We start from the raw sequence: 23,804 nt of genomic DNA on the forward strand, positions 1-23,804 counted from the left end.
CAGGAAGGACAGTACTATGTACTGTAAGCCAACAAACTATTTACATATTACACCTGATTGAGGATCACCATCTGAAAATGACAGACCCTTTCCGTTCCGGAGGGATTTTCTTTTCCTTTTTTCCAATGAAGGGGCAATTTAGTGTGGCCAATCCACCTACTCTGCGCATCTTTGGGCTGTGTGGGGTGAGAATGTGCAAACTCCACACGGAGAGTGACCCGGGGCCTGGATCGAACCAGGGTCCTCGGTGGCGTGAGGCAGGATATATTTTTTAAATCAATAATTATTTTTATTATACAGCTGAGTCTAGCAGTTGTGTGAAGGTCTATTGAACAAGGCTCTTAATTCTTCAGGGCTATCTGCATTTAAGCCAGTAATGTGACTTAATGTTAGATATACAACCTATATTTTAAACTGATGTCACCGCCGAAGTTTAAAGATAAGAAGCCTACAGAAATAATTGCAAACATTCAGTGCAACTGTGTAGTACTTGTAGTACTTGAGCATGGAAAGTATTTGCAATTTTCCTAGCAACTTCCTTAAGAGTGATGTATATTAGTAATCAGATAATGGAGCAAAGGATGATTTTGTGCCTTTATAAATTGCCTTTCGTTGTACTTCTACACAAGCACAACTCAATTTATTGCCTATTTAGGTATTCCCCCAGCTGGTATCACATCTTGATTTGGGTGGCAGTGTGTAGGTCTGTTATAAGAATATTTAGTTCTCTTCCCACTCATGCTATCAGTCAAGACTGCTCTTCCAAGAACTACAGCATTCAAGACAGTGTGACCCTGAGAATCTGATCAGTCATACTCCGAGGAATGTAGAAAATGTAACTAAAGGAAGTGGTGGTTAGTGAGTCAGCATACATGAGTAATTTCTGTTCCAATGAGCATCAAGACAGCGCTTCTGCAACTCTTTTGGGCATTAATAGACCAATGGGCGAGAGGTTGCTGGTATGTGTAGGCAATATGCTGGTGTTTGCCAAATTGAAATGAAACCCAAGTATTTAGTGGATGAGGTCTTTTGTTCTCAAAACAAAAAGTATATTTTTGAAAGAAGAAATCTGTCAGACAAAGGGTAAGCATTTTCTGAATGACTTATTTAAACATTCTGCAGTGTACTGGGTTGAAGCTAGTTTGATTTGGTCTTCGGCCTCTCCTTGGATTTTTCATTCATGCTGAATTTTTTGGGATAATATCTGATTGTTCTCTGATGTGTAGCATTGGCTGAAGGAAGCTTTGGATCGTCACTTTATGCTAAAAGGGAAAATTTTCACCTGCAAATTTTGTTGTTGAGCCGCATGTTAAGACGTGCTGTAGACTGAGACAGTTTATCATCATCACTGTTCTAGCTGGTCTGTTTTGCATTTTTGACACTGGGTTCTTGTTTGAAGTGCACTCTTTAGCAGGCTTAAAGTTCACTGCAGTGTCTTGTCGCGGCAAAGTCATGTAAATTTTGTTTAATTGATGCGGAGTTTGTAAGCACCAATGTGTCTTTAATGCAACGAAGCATGCATTAGCTTTTGCGTGTTATGAAATCCTTGTAGTTATTTCCCCCTCCTCATTTGCTCCCTATGCATGTCTACCAGGTGATTTGCACAATAAGAAGTCTTACAACACCAGGTTAAAGTCCAACATGTTTGTTTCAAACACTAGCTTTTGGAGCACTGCTCCTTCCTCAGGTGAAGGAATTTGGTCTTCACCTGAGGAAGGAGCAGTGCTCCAAAAGCTAGTGTTTGAAACAAACATGTTGGACTTTAACCTGGTGTTGTAAGACTTCTTACTGTGCTCACCCCAGCCCAACGCCGGAATCTCCACATCAAGGTGATTTGTAGGTAGAGAGGGCTCACAGAGTTTGGTGAAAGTTTTCTAGAAAGCCCACGGCAGTAGCATGTGAGGGGACTCCTCCCCAGCCCCCAGCTCTGGGAAGGTACCTGGTCCCACAGTTCATGCCTCTGCACTATATCAAGACTGAGAGTCGTAACTCTGCAACAAAAAGGGGAAGGGGGTTCCAGTGCAAATCAAACCCTTGAACTGCATGATATTGCACATTGATCCTTCTGTGTTGCTGCAATAATTTACTGTGTGAATGCATTAATAAAGTTTATACACCAGAGACAGACCAAAGTATTATCAATCAAGTTGTGTGAATCATACAGCGCATGAAAAATGTGCACTAATAGATTTTATTGCCTGTTAATTGTTCAGGGATGTTACTGTTGAAACATATTTGTGCATCTCTGAATACAGAGCAGAGTAGCTTTTTCAGTTTGAGAAACGTACTCAATGATGCAGACATTTTTGCTAATCTGCTTTGTGGTGAATAAATGATTGTGCTGACTGCTCTGCAGTATCAACTCAGTCCAGCCACTGCTTCTGCGTGGGCCACATGCATTCAAATGAGTCAGCAGAGTCCACACATGCCTGGTTGCTAAGGAGCAACTGCATCTGCTGAGTGTGAGCTTGGCCCTGTGTAAGTTGTAGGAATAAAGTCATAACTTCTATTCTCACACTTTAGCCAACCTCTCCAGAATTATTCTTAAATTGCCCAGATCCGTGCGGAATTAACCTAATAGTCGCGCTAAGCTATTCATTCTTTTCACAATAATTGGTTATGCGAGATTGCTTGAAGAGCATTTTGTCTCTGAGGTCAGGATAGTGAGCAAGTTTGGTCTGCAGGTTTGCTATTCCTTTCAGATGCGGCCGTTTTTACACTTGCACAATAGATAGTGTTGGTCAGCTTCAAAGTGTTTTTAAAATGTTCATTTTGGCCGAAGGAGGGCTGGGCTGTTGAGGTCGGGCACAAAGCGCAGGCTGCCATTATACATCCTAAGAGGGGTACTTTGGCATGTTTCCTCGCAGCTGTTAATATGGAGAGGCCTTGAAGCAAAACATCTGACTTTGCTTTTGGTCGTGCAAAGGTCTATGACTACAGTGGGGGGTGGGGGAGAGTTTACATTTTTGTCACCCTTAATGGCAGGATTTGGAAGTGAGAAGAATTGAAAGATCAAAGAGTGTTCCCTTTCAACGTGAACTTCAGATTCTCCTGTGTAGCATCAGCAAATACTTTGCGTATATTTCATGCATTTCTCGGTGGCACGTTTTGCATATTTACCCTTGAGCTGTCAGGACTAAGTGGCCTCCCATTTGATCCCATTCCACGTTGGGTTAGTTCATTTTAGCAGTGCATTATGGTGGGGATATTGCATTGCTTCATGGTTAACGCTTATCCCTCAACCAACATCACTTAACCGGATTATCTGGTCATTATTGCATTGCTGTTTGAGGGAGCTTGCTGTGCACAAATGGACTGCCAGGTTTCTTAAAATACAATGGTGACTGCATTTGACTGTAAAATGCTTTGTGTTGCCCTGAGGTCATGGATGGCACTGTCTAAATGTAAGCGGCAATTCTAACCTCCAAAAACAATTGTGCTTGGTTCAGGTGGAACTGCCTATAATCCACCCATCACTGATTATAATGGAGACAGGAGAGGGTCACGGGCAAACAACCCACTCCCAGGAGGCAAGATAAACATATATAGAAAATAGAAGTAGGAGGGGGCCATTCGGCCCTTCGAGCCTGCTCCGCTCGTCATTATGATTGTGGATGATCATCAAGTTCAATACCCTGATCCCACCTTCCCCCCCCCCCCCATATCCCTTGATTCCTTTAGCCCCAAGAGCTATATCCTTCCTGAAATTGCACAACATTTTGGCCTCAACCACTTTCTGTGGTAGTGAATTTCACAGGTTCACCATAAAGATGATAATAAGTCTGCGTGCGTAGACTTCACGAATCCCAGCAGCTAAAGGGAGGCGAGGACAGCTTCATCCAGAAGTATCACTCCACTACACTGGTGCTGTCCACTCACCCTTTGTTTTTAATTTCTCATTCCAATCTGCCTTTTGGTCTTTGATCTCTCCTTACTCACCCTCCAATCAGTGTCCCACTCTGGCCTCCACTCATCTTTCCCGCCTCCAAGATTAGACTGGGGCACAGCTTTTTTCTAACAACCCTGGGCATGGGGGAAGGAAAAAAATTCCCCTATTTATCTCCTTCCTATTTCCTCAAATAACTTGTGGATATCCAGTGACCAGATTGGACGTGGCTATGGTGCTCTTCCATCATGACATAAGCTGTCAAACGCTTGATAGCTAAGCTCACACATGAAGCCTTCTCACTTGCAAAAAGTGCTAGAGAGCTGCTGCTGGCATCTACTAAACTGTACCCCAGCATGAGTCACCGCCATTTTCAGATATTGCGGAGAAAAACATAGAGGAAAAAATATTGCGCACATGATAAAAATGCCCTGAATGAAATGTCATTGGCCCCGCATACAGATTAGCTGTTGAGGAAATGTTTTGAAAGGAACGAACTACTCTATAACAAGACTGGAGGTGTTTCACCATTAGTCGCTTGTTTTGATATTCTCATCTGGAAATAAGATTGTGTGACATTATTGCCACTCACCGGGTTAGTTCTGGCTGTCTGTTTATACAGTGTGCACAATAGTACAGTAATTTTGTGTTTTTCTGAAATAAGTAACTATGTTTTTACCACATTGGTTACGCATTTTGTGCGTGGCAGTATGCTTATACATATGACTGCCCTGTACCTAGATTTGGAATGAAATTTATGGTATTAGGAAAATGGGAAAAATTTAACTAGTCAAATATTTTCAATTATCACTGGCCTTTCAGAACTGCAGTATTTCCAGTGCTTTCTATTTTTATTGCACTCACAGTATCTGCAAAGTTTTGCTTTTCTTTTAATTATCATTGCTTTCTTTATGTCGATGTGAAGCCTTTTAAAAAAATTAGATCATGGTATCATCACTAACAAGGCTAATTTGTAACCCGCCCTCAATGGCTCTTGAGATGGTGGATGGGGTGCCAATCAAGCCGTGTAGGTGGCGGATAGGCTTTGGGGAGTCAGGAGGTGTGTTGGTTGGTGCAGTTTCTGGTCAATTGTAACTCCCTGGATGTTGATACTGGGGGATTCAGCGATGGTAATGCTGTTCAACGTCAAGATGGGTAGATTTGCCCTTGTTGGAAATGGTTACTATCTGGCACCTATGTGGTGTGAATGTTACTTGCCGCATGTCAGCGCAGGCCTGAATGTTGTCCAGGTCTTGATGCCTATGGACAAAGAGACTGAGTCTGAGGAGTCGCGAGTGATGCTGAACATTGTCCAATCATCAGCGAACATCCCCACTTCTGACCTTATGATGGAGGGCAGGTCATTGATGAAGCAGCTGAAGGTGGTTGGGCCTAGCCTGCATGGATCAAATTGTGTGAAATGGGGGCGGTACAATTGGCTACCTGACTGGAGTATTCCTACTAATCCAAGTGCAATATCTGAGTGGTCTGTTTTGGCATCAGACGTCAGCTTTAATACTTCATCCATCTCACTTTATGTCGTTCCAAGCAGCCTGTGTATTATTTGAGGGCCTGAATATTACGTTCCCCCACCACTGGGTTTTTAGGGGCGGGGGACAGTAAATTGCACGGACTAGATTCCCTCCGGGTTCCTGCCCACCCCAACTGCACAGCAATTTTACACTGGGGCAGGAAAGTCCCTGGAGGGGAAGCCTGCCCTTGCCCAAGTTGAGACCTTAAAGTTGTCAATTAATGGCCACTTAAAGGTCACTTCCTGTCCAGCCTCGACTTTTAAGCAGGCAGGAATATTGAATCTCAGCGGGGGAAGGCCAGAAAATATCCAAGTTGGAACTTGGGCGGGAAGCCCCCTTGTTACTGGGGACGCCTTCCACCTATGCCTCGGTGTCCTCCAGACCTCGGTCCCCCACCCACCCGGCCTTGCCTAAGAGACCCTGATCCCCCCTCACGACGATAGCCCCCCCCTCCCAAGACCCTCCCTCTGACCTCGTACCCGTACCTTGTCCTCTGTCCCTGGCACATAGACTCGTGCAGGTTGGTGTAGTCCCTCTTCTGTCCACTGCTGTCACTGCAGGGACTGGAGATTTGCCAGCCAGTCAGATTGGCTGCCGACCCTCTAAAGTGGGAAATTCCCCCGAGTGAGGGGCAGTATTCCTGCTGACAGCCAATCGAGGCTCATCGGAGTGTAAATCGGCTGCAGGGCAGTCAGAGATAGTGAGCACTCTTCGGATGGTGGGGGCAAGGCCCCGTTATCCAAAACATTCAGGCCAAGATTACTGGATCAGTAATCCTGATTACTCTTGATTTGGAATTATTGAAGATCAAGAAAGTTAAAAAGCAACTTTCCCCGATCGCAGGGTGTCCCAAAGTGCTTTACAGCCAATGAGATGCTCTCTTTTTCTCTGAGTGCATCAATGTGCCTATCCACAAGGGATGAGAGAGGTCCAAAATGAATATTTTTTGTCAGTATTTACTATTGAGAAAGACATGAATGTTAGGGAAATTAGGGAAATAAAAAGTGATGCCTTGAGAAGTGTACATATTACAGAGAAGGAGGTGCTGGAGATATTAAAGTGGGTCAAGATAGATAAATCCCTGGGACCTGGTGAAATGTATCCTAAGACTTTGTGGGAGGCTAGGGAGGAAATTGCCGGCCCCTTAGCTGAGATATTTGAATCATCGAACGCCACAGGAGAGGTGCCTGAAGATTGGAGGGTAGCAAATGTTGTGCTCTTGTTTAAGAAGGGCTGTAGGGATAAGCCTGGGAACTACACACCGGTGACCTTACTTCTGCAGTGGATAAGTTGTAAGAAGGTATTCTGAGGGACAGGATCTAAAGGCATTTAGACAGGCAAGGGCTAATTAAGGAAAGTCAGCATGGCTTTGTAAGGGGAAAATCATGTCTCAAGAATTTGATTGAATTTTTTGAAGGGGTAACCAAGAAGGTAGATGAGGGCAATGTGATCGAGGTTGTCTACATGGACTTTAGCGAGACTTTTGACAAGGTACCGCATGGTAGGTTGTTGCAAAAGATTAAATCTCATGGAATCCAGGGTGAGGTTGCCAATTGGATACAATTGGATAGGGGCAGCACGGTAGCACAAGTGGACACCACTTTGGCTTCCCAGCGCCAGGGTCCCAGTTTCCCTGCTGGGTCACTGTTTATGCGGAGTCTGCATGTTCTCCCCGTGTCTGTGTGGGTTTCCTCCGGGTGCTCCAGTTTCCTCCCACAGTCCAAAGACGTACAGGTTAGGTGGATTGGCCATGATAAATTGCCCTTAGTGACCAAAAGGATTAGGAGGGGTTATTGGGTTACGGGGATAGGGTAGAAGTGAGGGCTTAAATGGGTCGGTGCAGACTCGATGGGCCGAATGGCCTCCTTCTGCACTGTATGTTCTATGTTCTAAAATTGGCTTGGCGACTGAAGCCAAAGGGTGGTTGTGGAGGATTGTTTTTCAAACTGGAGGCCTGTGACCAGCCTCAGGGATCGGCACTGGGTCCACTGTTATTTGTTATTATATGTAAATGATTTGGATGAGAATGTAGGAGGCATGTTTAGTAAGTTTGCAGGTGACACCAATATTGGTGGCATCGTGGATAGTGAAGAAGGTGTATAAGATTGCAACATGATCTTGACCAATTGCGTCAGTGGGCCGATGAATGGCAGATGGAGTTTAATTTGGATAAATGTGAGTTGATGCATTTTGGTAGATCAAATCAGGGCAGGACATACTCAGTTAATAGTAGGGAGTTGGGGAGAGTTACAAAACAAAGAGATTTAGGAGTACAGGTTCATAGCTCCTTGAAGGTGGAGGCGCAGGTGGGCAGGGTGGTGAAGAAGGCATTCAGCATGCTAGGTTTTATTGGTCAGAATATTGGATACAGGAATTGGGTAGTCTTGTTGAAGTTGTACAATACATTGGTAAGACCACACATGGAATACTGTGTTCAGTTCTGGTCACCCTATTATAGGAAGATATTGTTAAACTAGAAAGAGTGCCATAGAGATATGGGAGAATGCTACCAGGACTTGATGGTCTGAGTTATAAGGAGAGACTGGATCGGCTGGGACCTTTTACCCTGAAGCGTAGGAGGCTTAGGGGTGAACTTATAAAGATTTATAAAATAATGAGGAGCATAGATAAGGTTGATAGTCGACATCTTTTCCCAAAGGTAAAGGAGTTTAGAACGAGAGGGCATAGGTTTAAGGTGAGAGGGGAGAGGTACAAAAGAGACCAGAGGGGAAATTCCTCACACAGCGGGTGGCGAGCATCTGGAAGGGGCTACCAGAGGCAGTGGTAGAGGCGGGTACGATTTTGTCTTTTAAAAACAGTTAGACAGTTACATGGGCAGGGTGGGTATAGAGGGATATGGGCCAAATGCGGGAAAGTGGGACTAGCTTAGTGATAGAAACTGGGCAACATGGAAAGCTGGGCCGAAGGGCCTGTTTCCATGCTGTAAACATCTATGACTCTATGTTGCAATGTAGGAAATGCAGCAGCTAATTTGAATATATAAAACTCCCAAACACAGCAATGAATTGATGCCCATGCAATTTGATTTTTATTGATGTTGATTGGGGCTTAAATACTAATCAAGAGTTTTGGGGGTAATTCTCATACTCTTCTTTTAAATAGTGCCATGGGATAGTTTACATCCACACATGAGAGCAGATGATGCTCAGTTTAATACTGCAGTTTAACTCTGACAATACTGCATTCACTCAGTACTACGCTGGGGTACTGGCATAGATTTTGTGCTCACTGTATTAGTGCTGAAAATGTTGCAATCGTGTCTCAAGTGGGACATTGTAGGAACTTCTTCTTCGATGATCACTCGTTCACGAGAATTATTGTCCACCCAAGAAACTCTGTATTACTGGTCATGGCTTCTGTGGGTTCTTGCATGGCACATGAGCCCGATCCGAAAGCAGAATCTTCGACCGCAAAGAACAAAGAAAAGTACAGCACAGAAACAGGCCCTTCGGCCCTCCAAACCTGCACCGGTCATGATGCCCAAACTAAAGATAAACCTTCTGCCCTTACTGGGTCCGTATCCCTCTATTTCCTCCCTATTCATGTACCCGTCCAGATGCCTCTTAAATGTTGCTAATGCGCCTGCTTCCACCACATCCTCTGGCACCACGTTCCAGGCACCCATCACTCCACGTGAAAAATTTACCCCGCACATCTCCCTTAAACTTTCCCCCTCTCACCTTGAACCTGTGTCTCCTTGTAATTGACACTTCCACTCTTGGAATAAGCCTCTGACTATTCACCCTGTCTATTCCCCTCATAATTTTGTAGACCTCGATCAGGTCTCTCCTCAGCCTCCGTCTTTCCAGGGAAAATAATCCTAGTTTATTCAACCTCTCCTCATAGCCAACGCCCTTGAGACCAGGCAACATCCTGGTAAACATTCTTTGCACTCTTTCCATAACTTTCACGTCCTTTCTGATAATGTGGCGACCAGAACTGCACACAATACTCCAAATGCGGCCTAACCAAGGTGTTACATAGCTGCAACATGATTTCCCAACTCCTGTACTCAGTGCTTGGCTGATAAAGACAAGCATGCCATATGGCTTCTTTATCACCTTGGCCACCTGTGTTGCTACTTTTAGGGAACTATGGACCTACATGCCCAGATCCCTCTGTGTGTTAATATTCCAAAGGGTTCTGCCATTTACAGTATAATTCATATCTATATTTGATCCTCTAAAATGCATCAACTTGCATTTGTCTGGATTAAACTCCATCTGCCATTTCTGTGCCCAAGTCTCCAATCTATCTATATCCTGTTGTATCCTCTGACAATCCTTGGCACTTTTCGCAACTCCGCCAATCTTCGTGTCATCCACAAACTTACTAATCAGACCACCCACATTTTCCTCCTGATCACATATATAGTACAAACAACAGAGGTCCCAGCACTGATCCGTGTAGAACATCGCTAGCTACAGATCTCCATTCTGAAAAACATCATTCCACTGCTACTCTCTGTCTTCTATAACCAAGCCAGTTCTGTGTCCATTTAGCCAGCCCACCCCGAACTCCATGGGATTTTAGTTTTAGTACCAGTCTGCCATGTGGGACCTTGTCAAACGCCTCACTAAAGTCCATATAAACTATATCCGCAGCACTTCCCTCATCAATTTTCTTTGTCACATCTTCAAAAATCTCAATCAAGTTGGTGAGACATGACCTTCCCTGTACAAAACCATGCTGCCTGTCACTAACTACACCTAGCCCTCAGGCGCCGGAATGTGGCGACTAGGGGCTTCTCACAGTAACTTCATTGCAGTGTTACTGGAAGCCTACTTGTGACAATAAAAGATTATTGATTTATTTGTTTATTTAAAAGCTTCTCCACCATTGATGTCAGGCTCACCAGCCTATAATTTGCAGGATTATCCCTGCTTCCTTTATTAAACAGGGGAACAATATTGGATATTCTCCAGTTCTCTGGAACCTCGCCTGACAGGTGTTTGCGGGTGGTTGGATTGGTCCTTGGACTCTGGATCGCTGGTATTCCTTTTTCGGGCTCCTTTTCCAAGCCTCCTCTTGCCGTCGGGTGTCCTCGAAGGATTGTGTCCCTCAATCAGAAGGTTCCCCCAAGTAGGTCCCTTTTGAGCAATGGTCTCCCAGGCGTTTACGTCATGTTGCATTTCCTGAGTTTAGCCTCCAGGGTGTCTTTGAAATGCTCCCATTGTCCTCCTCCTGTTCGGAAACTTCCTTGAGCTAAGCGAAGAAGATTTGTTTTGGCAGTCGGGACTCTGACATCCTCAGCTCATGGCCGGCCCAGCAGAGATAATCCTATAGTTGAGATTAAATTGCTTCATTCTGTTCCACAGGCAAAAGCTTGGCTCATTTGGCAGGCTGTCATCTCTGGGACAGAAGGTTCGTGCCCCACCCAGCTACTTAAGCTCCTGGTCGAGGCTGACACTCCAGATTGGGGAGGTGCAACGATTCCAGATGCTCTTCCCTAACAGCAGTGTGTGTCCTACACTACATAGACTGCAGTGGTTCAAGAAGCAGCTCACCACCATCCTCTCAAAGGCGATTAGGGATGGGCAATAAATGTTGGCCTATCCAGTGAATGAAACAACAAAGAAAAGGTTCCTTTCCTACTCTTTGCAATAATCAATTAAATATAATTCCTCCTCCCCTTTGGGCTTATTTTATTGTGATATCAAGAGTGTGGTGAAGTAGGGGCGGCACAGTGTTAGCATTGCTACCAACAGCGCTGAGGACCCGGGTTCGGATCCCGGCCCTGGGTTACTTTTCGTGTGGAATTTGCACATTCTCCCTGTGTCTGCATGGGTTTCACACCCACAACCCAAAGATGAGCAGGGTAGGTGGATTGGCCATGCCAAATTGCCCCTTAATTGGAAAAAAAAGTAATTGGATACTCTAAATTTATTTTTTAAAAGTGTGGTGAAGTATTCTCTTGATGTATATTTTATTCACGATGTACTAGCGTGGCCAGTATGTGTTGCCCATCTCTGGTTGTCCCTGAGGTTAGCCTTTCGTCCTGAACCGCAGCAATCCATGTAATGAAGATATATTCACAGTATTGTTGAGGCAAAGAGTTCCTTGCATTTGACCCAATGCCAATGAAGGGATGTGGCATATGCCTGAGTCAGGATTGTGACTTGGAGTGGAAACCTGGAGGTGGTGAAGTTAACATTTACCTGTTGTCCAAGCTCTTCTGGGTGGTGGAGGCTGTGGAATTGGGAGGTGCAATCGAAGAAGGCTTGGTGAATTCCTGCAGGGCAACTGAAAGCAACTCTTGGGACCCATGAAAAATTGATTTTGAAGCCAGAGTTCATTGTTTTATACCATGTTGACAGTGGGAAAATGCCGTTTCATTCAATCTTGAAATCACTGTTGCTCCTTTTATGCATTTCAGAATAATGGGGTTGTATTCCTGACTTCACCTGCAGAATTTGAAGTCCATTAATGGGTGCAGGTTTGCTGGAATCCACTTTGCTCTATTTCACAAGAGATACCCAGGCAGTTACATTGGCACTGCCCTCTGAAAACCCAAATTGCCCTGGCAATGCAAAGCAGCCTGACTGTAAATGGGGAACCAAACTGAATTTTGATACAGAAATGAGCCATCCACAATTCTCAAGCCCAGTTACAGCAATTGCAGCATTGGATGATCACAGAAGTTTAACTGGATCCATTTGCATCCAAAATGTAACCTGCTATTAAAAGCATTTGTTGCCAAAATCCAAATTTGTCCCTTGATGTACCATCAATTGGACTCAAGACACGATTAGGATCCGAACTGTGGCTTTAATCAGCTAGTTGTTAGCCCGGTGGTCGACTACAGAGTAAGGCCGACCGCCGGGAACTCTGGGTACTTATACCCCGCCTCGGAGGCGGGGTCTACTTGCCTCTCGGGCAATTGGTGAGCAGTCACATGACTAGTCCCAACCAATCGGGCGAGAGGCACATGACCAGCCTGAGCCAATGGGAAACCCATGCTCTGCACCAATGGCAGTGCTCACATTCATACCACCACATCCCTCACCTGGGCAGAATACAGTAACATTTAATGAATTCCTCCATTTCTATTAGAGAGTTATTTAAGAAGACCAACGTTGTCACTGATATATCTACATGTTGTGTGCCGTGCACTGCTGTGGGAATGGAATGTTAATGAACTTAGCTATAAAATGAAAATCGTAGGCCTGTAGGATTCAGAACCCCCACCCCCAACCCCAGGTTTGATGTTGGTGTTTGCAGGGGAATAGATTTCAAAATCCTTTCGCCTGACCAGACCATGTCACATTTTGTGGCGTGAGACACGCAATGCATCACAGTCCCCAACTCCTGGCTGTGTCTCTAATTAAGCACACATTTAGAAACTCCACAGATTTGAGGACATTATGCAAGCTGACACTTCAGTGCTGTACTGAGGGAGTGTTGCACTGTTGGAGATGTTAGCCACAATGTAGTGACCTCGTCGCGCCCGACTTGGTGTCGAGACAAGGCCATTCAATCACGCGAGGCTGGGCATTATCCAGATCTGCATATTTAAATGAGCCATTACGCTAATTTGAGTATGCGCTCACGGGATTCTCCCAACGCCCGGGACCTAATGGCCACACCTGGGAGATATCGCAAGGGCGCCGTTTAGTACTGGTTTCCACAAACGTGGGCCAGTTGCAACGACACCCAGGCCATTAGAGGCTCCTACATGGTCAGGGGCAAGGCAGGGTGGTACCCTGATACTCCCTCTGGCACTGGGCACCTTAGCACTGCCAGCCTGGCACCGAGGAAATGCTACCCGGGCACCCTGACAGTGCCCCTGGCACTGCCAGAGCACCAGGCTGGTACTACCAGGCTGGCAGGGGCATTGACAAGGTGCCAGGCTGGCAGTGCCAGGGTGCCCAGGTGCCAGGTTGGCACTGCCAGGGCTCAGGAAGGCCTTACCAGGTTTGGTGGGGGGAATGAGGGGGTATACCCAAGTGTCTCCCTGAGGTTGGGGGGGTGGGACGTTCGAAAACGGCAGGGCTGAAAGGAGGGGTAGGGGAGATCGAGGCAGCCAGATAAAATAGTGCCTGATCTGCGAGGAGCCCTTCCTTGCCTTTCCTGCTTGGCTCGCCAGCAGAAAATGACTCAAGTACAGCCTCGGCAGAGAGATACTCCTCGAGGATTGTTGAATAGCGGGGTGTTTCTTGGCACTGCCGTCACCGCTGAACACCCCGCAAAATACACCCATACCAGACCTAGATTTTTTTTTGTTGAATTACGCCTGCTGTCTTATGAATACTACAATGAAATAAGGCCTCGTCAGTCCTCTCAGGTGGATATTCCATGAATCCTGACCAGTATTTATCCCACCACAAACATCACTTTGCTACTGGTGGGAGCGTGTTGCTGTGTTTCCGACATGACAGCAGTGACTACACAACAAATGCGGCGTAGCACTACCAGAACCGGGATTATCCAGCCCCCACGCTGCCAGACATCGGAGCGGGCGGGACAAGGAAATTTGGAGAGCCGTTGACTTTTAACGGATCTCCAAATTTTCCCGTCCTACAATGATGCCCGCCAGTACTGGGGCAGGAAAATCCCACCCCCGTACAGGACCTTCATCAGAAGGAAGCATGACTTTGATATATCAGACCACCAAATATTAGGCATGATTTTATTGGACTGAAGTTATAGTCCACTGAATGGCGCGTTCCGCGGGCATTTTCCTGAGGCTGCAGCGTTGAGAACATCCCTCTGCCCGATACCCCTTCGCCACTTTTTTTGCGACGGGGAGTCACTACCCGCCGAGGCTGCACTTAGGGGGGGGGGGGTTTCTGCTGGCTAAAGCTCACCGCAGGGAAAGTTCCTCATAGATCAGGGTGCCATTTTGTACGGCAGCCCAGATCTTCCCCCTTCCTTTCTGGCCCCCAACGCCCGGGCCCGATTTGGAACTGAATCGCGCCCGTCATATAAGTTTATGACAGATTTCCAATATTTCTGTTTATTGGCTCAAGGCCACCTGATCAGCAGGGCTGTCCTGAATGTACTTGCTGATCAGTTAAATGTATTTTCTTCTGACAAGGTTGCTTATCGCTATGCCGATTGTTTCTATGCATCAGGTATAATGCCGAAAACGTGAAGTGCCCATTTGAGGAATTGCTGCATTACGCCTGAAAAATCTTCAGAGCTACAAATAAAATAGGTAGTGTAAATTCATTGCCTCCCAGAGTGTGCAAGTCCTGGTTCTAAACATATTTTGCATCCCTCCTGACCTGCAGTATTCCATGGGATATCAAATAATTAGAAATATAGATGGATCATTAAATAATACTTTACTGTCTTAAAAACTCTCTCCCTCTTCTTTTTTTTTATATAATTTTTATTGGAATTTTTTACAGAAAATATAAAACATAACGACAAACAATGAAATGCAACAAAATAACCCATAATAACTGTGACACCCCCAGACCGTATCGGCGCATGTATCACATCCCCCCACCCCCCCAACCCTAATGAACAACAAAAGAACTTAAAAAATATTAAAATTAAATAAACAAACATAGTCATTGTCGGCCCCCCCCCCTTTTCCCTCCCCTTTTCCCTCCCCTTTTCCCTCCCCGGGTTGCTGCTGCTGCTGTCCCCGTACCCGTCGAGAAAAGGCTGCCACCGCCTAAAGAAAAAAACTCTCCCCCTCAACGTCAGCAAAACTAAGGAGCTGGTCATTGACTTCAGGAATCAAAGTATTGTACACACACTATCATAATGTACACCAGTATATCATGGTGCAGACACACACACTGACTGACACACAGCAAGACCAATCAACACACACAACACCGCAGCCAATCACCAGTTAGAGCACACTCAGCATAAAGACAGAGGGCATCAGTTTTCCCGCTCATTCGGGATGCAGCCTCTCAGAAGGACAGAGCTCACAGCTTGCAGCACAGATCTTCACCATGTGCTGAGTGCATAGACTGGTTAGGATAGGCATAGGTCTTTAGTTTAATCTAACATAGTGTCGACCCACGGTGAAAGTATGTTCGACGGTTTCTAGCTTAATAAAATAGTGTTGTACTATTTCAAGTGTTGGTAGCCTGTATGTGTTACTGCTGAGGTAAACACAGTCTCCACAGATCCAGAGTACCCAACACATCACACCCCTGTCCGCATTAATGGTGCCGAGGTGGAGATGGTTGACAGCTTCAAATTGCTAGGTGTGCACATCACCAACAATCTGTCCTGGTCCACCCACATTGACGCTATGACCAAAAAAGCACAACAATGCCTATATTTCATCAGGAAATTTGACATGTCCACATTGACTCTTACCAATTTTTCCAGATGCACCACAGAAAGCATCCTATCTGGCTGTATCACAGCCTGGTATGGCAACTGCTCGGCCCAAGAACGGCCTAAGAAACTTCAGAGAGTCGTGAACACTGCCCAGTCCATCACACGAAACCGCCTCCCCATCCATTGACTCCATCTACACCTCCCGCTGCCTGGGGAAAGCAGGCAGCATAATCAAAGATCCCTCCCACCCGGCTTACTCACTCTTCTAACTTCTCCCATCGGGCAGGAGATACAAAAGTCTGAGAACACCCATGAACAGGTTCAAAAACAGCTTCTTCCCCACTGTCGCCAGACTCCTACACGACGCTCTTATGCAATGAACTGATCTCTTCACACATCATCTCTGCTGAGTAGCACTACACTCCGTATGCTTCACCCGATGTCTGTGCTTATGTATTGACATTGTGTATTTAAGTATGTCCTATGTTTTTTGATGTATGGAACGATCCGTCTGGACTGTAAGCAGAACAATACTTTTCACTGTACCTTGGTACGCTTGACAGTAAATCAAATCCAAATCCAAAATTGAATAACCAATCAATCAAATGCAAATTTGGATGGTAATTTGCATTTCGCAAGTCAGCAGGTACATAAGACAGATTTTTTAAAAATTCATTTTTACGCGATATTGGTATCGTTCGCTAAGACAGCATTTATTGGCCATCCTCAATTGTACTTCAGAAGGTGGAGATCAGTTGCTTTCTGGAATCGCTGCAGTCCTGGATGTAGATGCACCTACAGTGCTGTAAAAGGAGGGATCCCAGGATTTGGACCTAGCGATATATTTCCAAGTCTGGATGGTGAGTGACTTGGAGGGGAACCTCCAGATGGTGGTATTCCCAGGTAATAATAATAATAATCGTTTATTGTCACAAGTAGGCTTCAATGATGCTACTGTGAAATGCACCTAGTCGCCACATTCCGGCGCCTGTTCGGGGAGGCCGGTACGGGAATTGAAACCGCGCTGCTGGCATTGTTCTGCATTACAAGCCAGATGTTTAGCCCACTGTGCTAAACCAGCCCCGTGGTATCTGCTGCGCTTGTCCTCCTAGATGGTAGTTTGCTGTCTAAGAAACCTTGGTGAGTTCCAGAAGTCCATTTTGCAGATGGTACACACTGCTGCCACTGTTTGTCAGTGGTGGAGGAACTGAATGTTTGTGGATTGGGTGCCAATCAAGTGGGCTGCTTTGTCCTCGACAGTGTTAAGTTTCTTGAGTGGCACGTGGCAAGTATTCTGTTACCCTCCTGACTTGTGGATGGTGGACAGGCTTTGTGGGGGGAGGGGGCAGCGGGGTGGGTGGGGGAGGGGGGGGGGGGTCAGGTGGTGTGCTACAGGATTCGTAATCCATGACCTGCCCGGTAGCCACATATTAATATGGCTAATCGAGTTCAATTTCTAGTCAATGGTAAACCCCAGGATGTTGATAGTGGCCAATTAAGTGTTGGTGATGCCATTGAATGTCAAGGGTGATGGTTAGATCCTCTCTTGTTGGAGATGGTCATGCCTGGCACTTGTGTGACTGTAAATGTGTACCACTTGTCAGCCCAACCCTGGATATTGTCCAGGTCTTCTTTTCTGGAACTGCTGATAATAATAATTATTATTATTAATAATAATTTAAAATTCCCCTGCTAATGCAGGGGAAGGCCCCAAAGATCGCTGGCATTGGGTCCAGCCTGACCTCCACCCCCACAATTTTAGATAACGTCCCAAACACCGCTCCCCAGTAACTCTCCAGCTTCTCGCAAACCTAGGACATGTGCACATGATTTGCCCGCACTTCTCACACTCATCGGCCACCCCTTGAAAGAACCCACTCATCCTCGCCTGGGTCATATGCACCCTGTGCACCACCTTGAACTGAATCAAGTCGACCTCGGACAGCAGGAGGTTGAATTCACCCTACGCATCGATTCACACCACAGATACCAGCCTATTCCCCCCACCCCACCCTGACCATAGAAACAGATTATCAAATGCAAAGCCAGTCAATCATTAAATAGGGAGGCGGCAGACGTGCTTAATATTTGCAATGTGCTACAATTGTATTGAATGGATGATTCATTAGGTCATTGGAACGTATGCTAATTATATAATAATACGTTAGATCATCCATACTTTTGGAAGCTTGTCTGACTTCTTGAGAACATTCAGTGGACACTTAGCTGTCCAAAGCAGCAAACAAAAATGATTTCCTATTCCCTTCCGCTGTTTGTTTTGTGCCCCCACACATCTCCTACAATGGCAGCCCCCCTCATGCCACCCTCCCCCACATCCCCAACCCGCCTTGACCATCCAGACAAGCCTTTAACATCTCAGACAGGAGGCGGGGGGAAACAGCAGAGTTTCCTGACAGATTGAATGGTAAACTGAAGGCCCTGTTGCTTGGCTGAACTATCAGGAAGCAGACTTGAATAATGCAGGAAGTGAATTTTTTTCCCTGGTTGCTCTTTCCTGCTCTGACCCCGCCATCTGTACCCATTATATCTCAATCAAAGGACTATGTCATTGGGTGTAAAATGTGTTTTCTCTCTCTCTCTCTGCCCGGCCATCCCACCATGTCCACCATCGGGAAAGATTTGAGTTTTAGAGCATCAGTTGCTACAAAAGTTTTGATCTGGTTTCAAAACACAGGATCGGTACTCAGAAGCAGGAATATGTTTGTTTATCTCAGTGATAGGCTGGTCACCGATGGATTACAGTCCGGCATGAAATCTTCCCTTCAGTGTATAAAGCCTATCTGCTCCCCCCACTTCATGTCACAGCGCCATTCTCAACACTATCTGTATTTCTTTAAATATTCATAATTCTTTATTTGATGTGTCAGTGGCTGTCGTGTGCTCTGTTGCCTTGTTCTAGACTCATCGCCAAGTTCTTTAAGTATGTAATTTACATAAGTATATCCAAAATCCAGCCGCGCGTATTAAATGCACGTGTTTGCTCATGTGCAGTAAATAATGATGACAATAATTATGTTTGGAGGTGCTTCCGTGTCGAAGAGCACATTGGGTGGGAGGCACTCTGTAAGGTCAGGTACGGTGAAACCTGTAAATTTGGGACATCAGCTGTTCTTTTTTAACAGGTGTCCTTATTTCCAAAATGTTTGTTATATGTACTGTAAAAAAAAATTCCAAATGACCTTAAAGCACCTGCTGAGATTACGATCAGCTCCTCATCAGCTGCAACCTTGCTCAGAAGCCCCCCTCCCACATACCAGCATTCACTCTGTTGACTTGACAGTTTTGCTGTCTGAATTCACGGTTCGTTTCAAAGCACTCGAGTTTGGAATGGAACGTAACTTCAGTAATGGATGGCATTTTACAGTTCTGTTGACCCGCATCGGGACGGTGACAAGGCAAAAAAAAATGTGACAACAGGTTGTGCCGGTTCATTGGAGCTTCCAAAGACAAGTCTTACAATGCCGCCCTTGTCAATGGGGTCTGCCATTGTAGCCACCCCACGCCGCCACGAAACCCGCTAGTGGGGATGCAGTGCCAACGGGAAAAGTCAATCGCAACATAGAATTTACAATGCAGAAGGAGGCTATTCGGCCCATCGAGTCTTCATCGGCTCTTTGGAAAGAGTGCCCCACTTAAGCCCCACACCTCCATCCTTTCCCAGTAACCCCACCTAATCTTTTTGGACACTAAGGGCAATATAGCATGGCCTATCCACCTAACCTGCACATCTTTGGACTGTGGGAGGAAACCGGAGCACCCGGAGGAAACCCACGCAGACACAGGGAGAACGTGCAGACTCCACACAAACAGTGCCTAAGCCGGGAATCAAATCTGGGACCCTGGCACTGTCAAGTCATAGCGCTAACAACTGTGCTACGTGCTGCCCTGAGAATTCCAGCCATTGTGTGTGTGTGTGTGTGTGTGTGTGTGTGTGTGTGTGTGTGTGGGGGGGGGGGGGGGGGGGGGGGGGGGGGGGGGGCTGAGACTGTAGTTAACTGCTTGAGAAGTGGGTCTGCAGGACGATTGACTGATAGCTAGGACTCACCTTCCTATCAATCGATAGAGCAAGAGAGAGGGGGAGAGACTTGGATTCAGCCAGCCACCTTCACTCCCCTCCCAGAAATTGCATCCAGCATCAGGAGTCAAGGGAGGTGAGCAACCAGCAGCTTCTGAAGGAGTGCACGGGTCCTGTTCTAGACCAGAAAGAGTGACACTTCTCGCCTTTTGCATGCACTTTGCTGGAAAAAGAGTGTGGTCTATACACAATGGTTAACATGAGGCTGAAGTGGATTTGGTGAAATAAATGTTTTTTGTGTAGAATGGGGACTTCTTTGCCCAGCATCCATAGTGAAAAAGTTAAATGCATGGTTTGAGCCTTGATCCACCCCTCGATTGAGCCTTGCAAGCATTCGACCCCAGGGATAGAATTTCTTCTCGACCACAGTGGAGGCTGGATACAGAACTCCACATTACACTGGAGATTTTTTTTTACACTGATCTGTGTGTCCCATTTTTAACTTGTGAAAGGGCGTGGTGCATTGAAGGCCGTCTGTAGTTCACAATTTGCTTGTATTTGTGTTTCGGACTGCCTCATATATCCTTTACCATGTAGGCTATCCATGTGTCCCTGTCATGGGGTGTACTCGGAATGCCTATTTGTACAGGTTTCACTCCGTTCTTTCTCCCTGCCCCATTTCCCTTTCTCACCCCCAAACTAACCTCCACTCCCAGTCTGTCGGGTCTTCTCTGGGAAAATGCTCCGTGGCAACCATGTCACATGTTACTCCAGATGTTTGGTGTACTTGATATTAAAATAAGTTTTGAGATGTTGGCATCACTGGCAACGCTGGCATGGAATAACCCGAGAAGGTGGTGGTGGGCCACCTTCATGAACAGTTTTGATATAACTTGAGTGGCTTGCTGGGCAATTTCAGAGGCCGTTAAGAGCTTAACACATTGGCGTTGGGCGGGAGTCACGTATAGGCCAGGTCAGGTTGTTATGGGCCAGGGTTTAGAGAACCCCAAAGTGTATCATGGAGTTCATTTGACCCACAACTTTTAATAGGTTGTGGTGTGGGGAGCACACGGCCCACTCTACAGGTGTGGTACAGCAGAAATGGAAAAGTATTTTTTAAAGCAAAACAATGTTTATTCTATGAACTCAAGTTAACCTTTTTAAAACATACAGTGAACATCTTACCAACCATCAATTCAAATACAACCCCCAAAGAATACAACACTAAGTAATCCTTAATAACTTCCCAAACAAAATCCAGACGATAAAAGAAACACCTTTTAACAGAAGCACATTAGGTTTACATTCACTACTGAGAACATTTATAATTCTGAATTCACCAAATAATCAGGAGATAGTCTTTTGATGGCAGAGAGAACAGCAGTACACCTGCTTGGTCTGGCTTCAGCTCCAACACTGAAATCTAAACTAAAACACACCCTGCAGCCTGCTCAAAAATGAAAGTAAAAAGCTGACAGGCAGCCCAGCTCCACCAACCCGCTGACAGCACTGCAGTAGTAAACACCAATTTCTTAAAGGTACTCTCACTACAGATATTTATATACACACCCATTTATAAACACCCAATTCTTAAAGGTACACTCACATGACAAGGTGAAGACTGAAGTCCGAAACCCGCACATCCAGACATAGGAACAGCTTCTTCCCCACAGCTACTAGACGCCTCAACGACTCCCCCTCAGACTGATCTTTTCCCTCTAAAAACACTATTCACTACGCCCTATGCTGCTCTTGCTCATGTATTTGCTTTGTTTGGTCCTTGTTCCACACTGTAACCAATCACTATTTGTCGATTATTCTTTTTGTTTACTGTGTACGTTCCCCTGGCCACAGAAAAATGCTTTTCGCTGTACTTCGGTACATGTGACAATACATCAATCAATCAATCAATTAATCAACAGATTCCATCAAGGATCAAAGTGAATCTAGTCCCTCAGGCTGTCACAACAATCCAACATGGATTCTAAATTAATAGTAATGGATCTCCCTTGGCAATGGCTGACGAAGCTTTGGAAAGAGGAGATGGTGCTAAGATGAGTGCAAAGGAAAAATAATTGAATAAAAATAAATTTTAAACCGGGCAAGTATGGTTGGTGCAGACTCCTTAATTCAAGCCTGCAGCCTTTATGCGCAGAGCTGTCTCGATGTCAGCATGCTATTAAGATGGTCTAGATAATTGTTCTGTCATTTTATTGCTGGTCACATAAAATCTCCCATTCACACTGGGGTTTGCAGCATAGAAAAACATTGGCAAAAAATTTTTCCTCAGAACCAAGCCATGTGGGAAGTATCATAGCGAGACTTATGGTTTTGCTTCAATGGGCCAGAACAGAAGAGGCTATCTGTGTGAAGTGCAATTGGGTAGAAAATAAAAATTGAAGGAAAAGCTTTGTTTGATACGATTACTGGAACCAAAATAATCTGTTATAAATTTTAAGTACCAGACTTAGCCAATGATCAAGAAGGGAATTGATTCACAGACTTGACCATATCATTCCATTGGTGAGAGGCCCAAGAAGTGGGCCCAGACCTTTCTGCAAGAGAGCAAGCTACACTGTAAACTATATGCTCCCCACTTCCCATTGCGAACTTGCACCAATCGCGAACTTGCACCAAAATTTCCTGGAAAATTCATTTGAATACACTGTAATCAAGAACTTCAGGAATTGTGCAGCCAATGGTGACACGGTGGCATAGTAGTTAGCACTGTTGCTTCACAGCGCCAGGGACCCAGATTCATTTCCTGGCTCTGGTCACTGCCTGCGGAGTCTGCACGTGCTCTTCATGTCTGAGTGGATTTCCTCCGGGTGCTCCGGTTTCCTCCCACAGTCCAAAGATGTGCGGGTTAGGTGGATTGGCCATGCAAAATTGTCCCATTGTGTCCAAAGGTTAGTTGAGGTTACTGGGTTATGGGGACAGGGTGGAGGTAGGGCGCTTTTGAAGGGCCGGTGTAGATTCGATGAGCTGAATAGCCTCCTTCTGCCCTGTAAATTCTATGATTCTATGATCACCGGCAATGAACCAGATGAAGCAGAGCAATATTGATATAACCAGAGTCATAGAATTCTGATTTTCACGTTATTTTGCTTTGCTAAATTTGACTCCTTGCAAGAACATTGTTTTGAGTTACGAACATGCTCAGTTCCTTGATGCAGTTTTCGAGGTATTCTGAATTACGAACCTTTGGTTTCTAACTACTTATTCAGAAGATGAAAATGAAAAGCTTAGATTAAAACAATTGTTGGTGAAACTCAACCTTGTTATGCCCATTTTAAGGGCACAAATTTGGAGCAAAGCAATTTTGCTATGTCACATGCACTGGGCTACTGGAGGCGACCAACATCAAGGTCATTTTTCTTTTTCTTTAACTTACTCGAATATGAAGCCAGGTGGAGCTCTTTATCTGTTCTAGACCTTTCAGTACCATATGACATCCATGAGTGAATGGGAAAACGGTCAGTGTGATCTTTGATATCTCTGCAATTGTTTGTGTTCAAATTGTTTAGAATCTCCGTTCAATTGACTTGGAGCACTGTGAACAGTTCTGGTCTATACATTCTGAAAATGATACACTGGAGAAAATGCAAAATAGATCAGCTGGGATGATGGAAGAATTGGGATGTTATAACTATCAGGAAAGATTGAACGAGTTTGGGGCTGTTTTCTCTAGAAAAGTAAATATGGTAGTATGTCCTGGTAGAAGCCTTCATGATTACGAAAGGGTAGACAGAGAGAGGATTTTTCCACTTGTGAGAGAGACCAGAACGAGAGGCGATAAATATATGATAGTCACTAATGAATCTTGTAAGGAATTCAGGAGAAGCGTATTTAAATAGAGAATGGTTAGAATGTGGAACCCGTTGCATGAGAGGAGTGGTTAAGGTAACCTACACAGGTGCCTTTAAGGGCATCCTCTGAGCACATAAGGGAGCGAGGAATGGAAATATATTGACTTGTTGAACCGAATGGCCTGTTTCTGTACAGTAAATTCAATGTAATGCTGTAATATGTGAACTATGTTGTTTGCCAGTTAGCCACTGTCACTGAAAGGGAGACC

The 23,804-nt window shown here is 45.3% G+C and overlaps 1 long non-coding RNA gene across 1 annotated transcript in view; it reads left to right on the plus strand.

The window, feature by feature from the left end:
* The first annotated feature begins 1,005 nt into the window (after positions 1-1,005).
* The window catches only part of LOC119967071, a 257,520-nt gene continuing 234,721 nt past the window's right edge, over positions 1,006-23,804 (plus strand). Inside the window, exon 1 of the long non-coding RNA XR_005460910.1 lies at positions 1,006-1,083. This is a non-coding gene — a long non-coding RNA (uncharacterized LOC119967071). The remainder of the gene's footprint in view (positions 1,084-23,804) is intronic.

This window comes from Scyliorhinus canicula, chromosome 6, assembly GCF_902713615.1.
Source record: "Scyliorhinus canicula chromosome 6, sScyCan1.1, whole genome shotgun sequence".
In the NCBI taxonomy this organism is placed as follows: domain Eukaryota; kingdom Metazoa; phylum Chordata; class Chondrichthyes; order Carcharhiniformes; family Scyliorhinidae; genus Scyliorhinus; species Scyliorhinus canicula.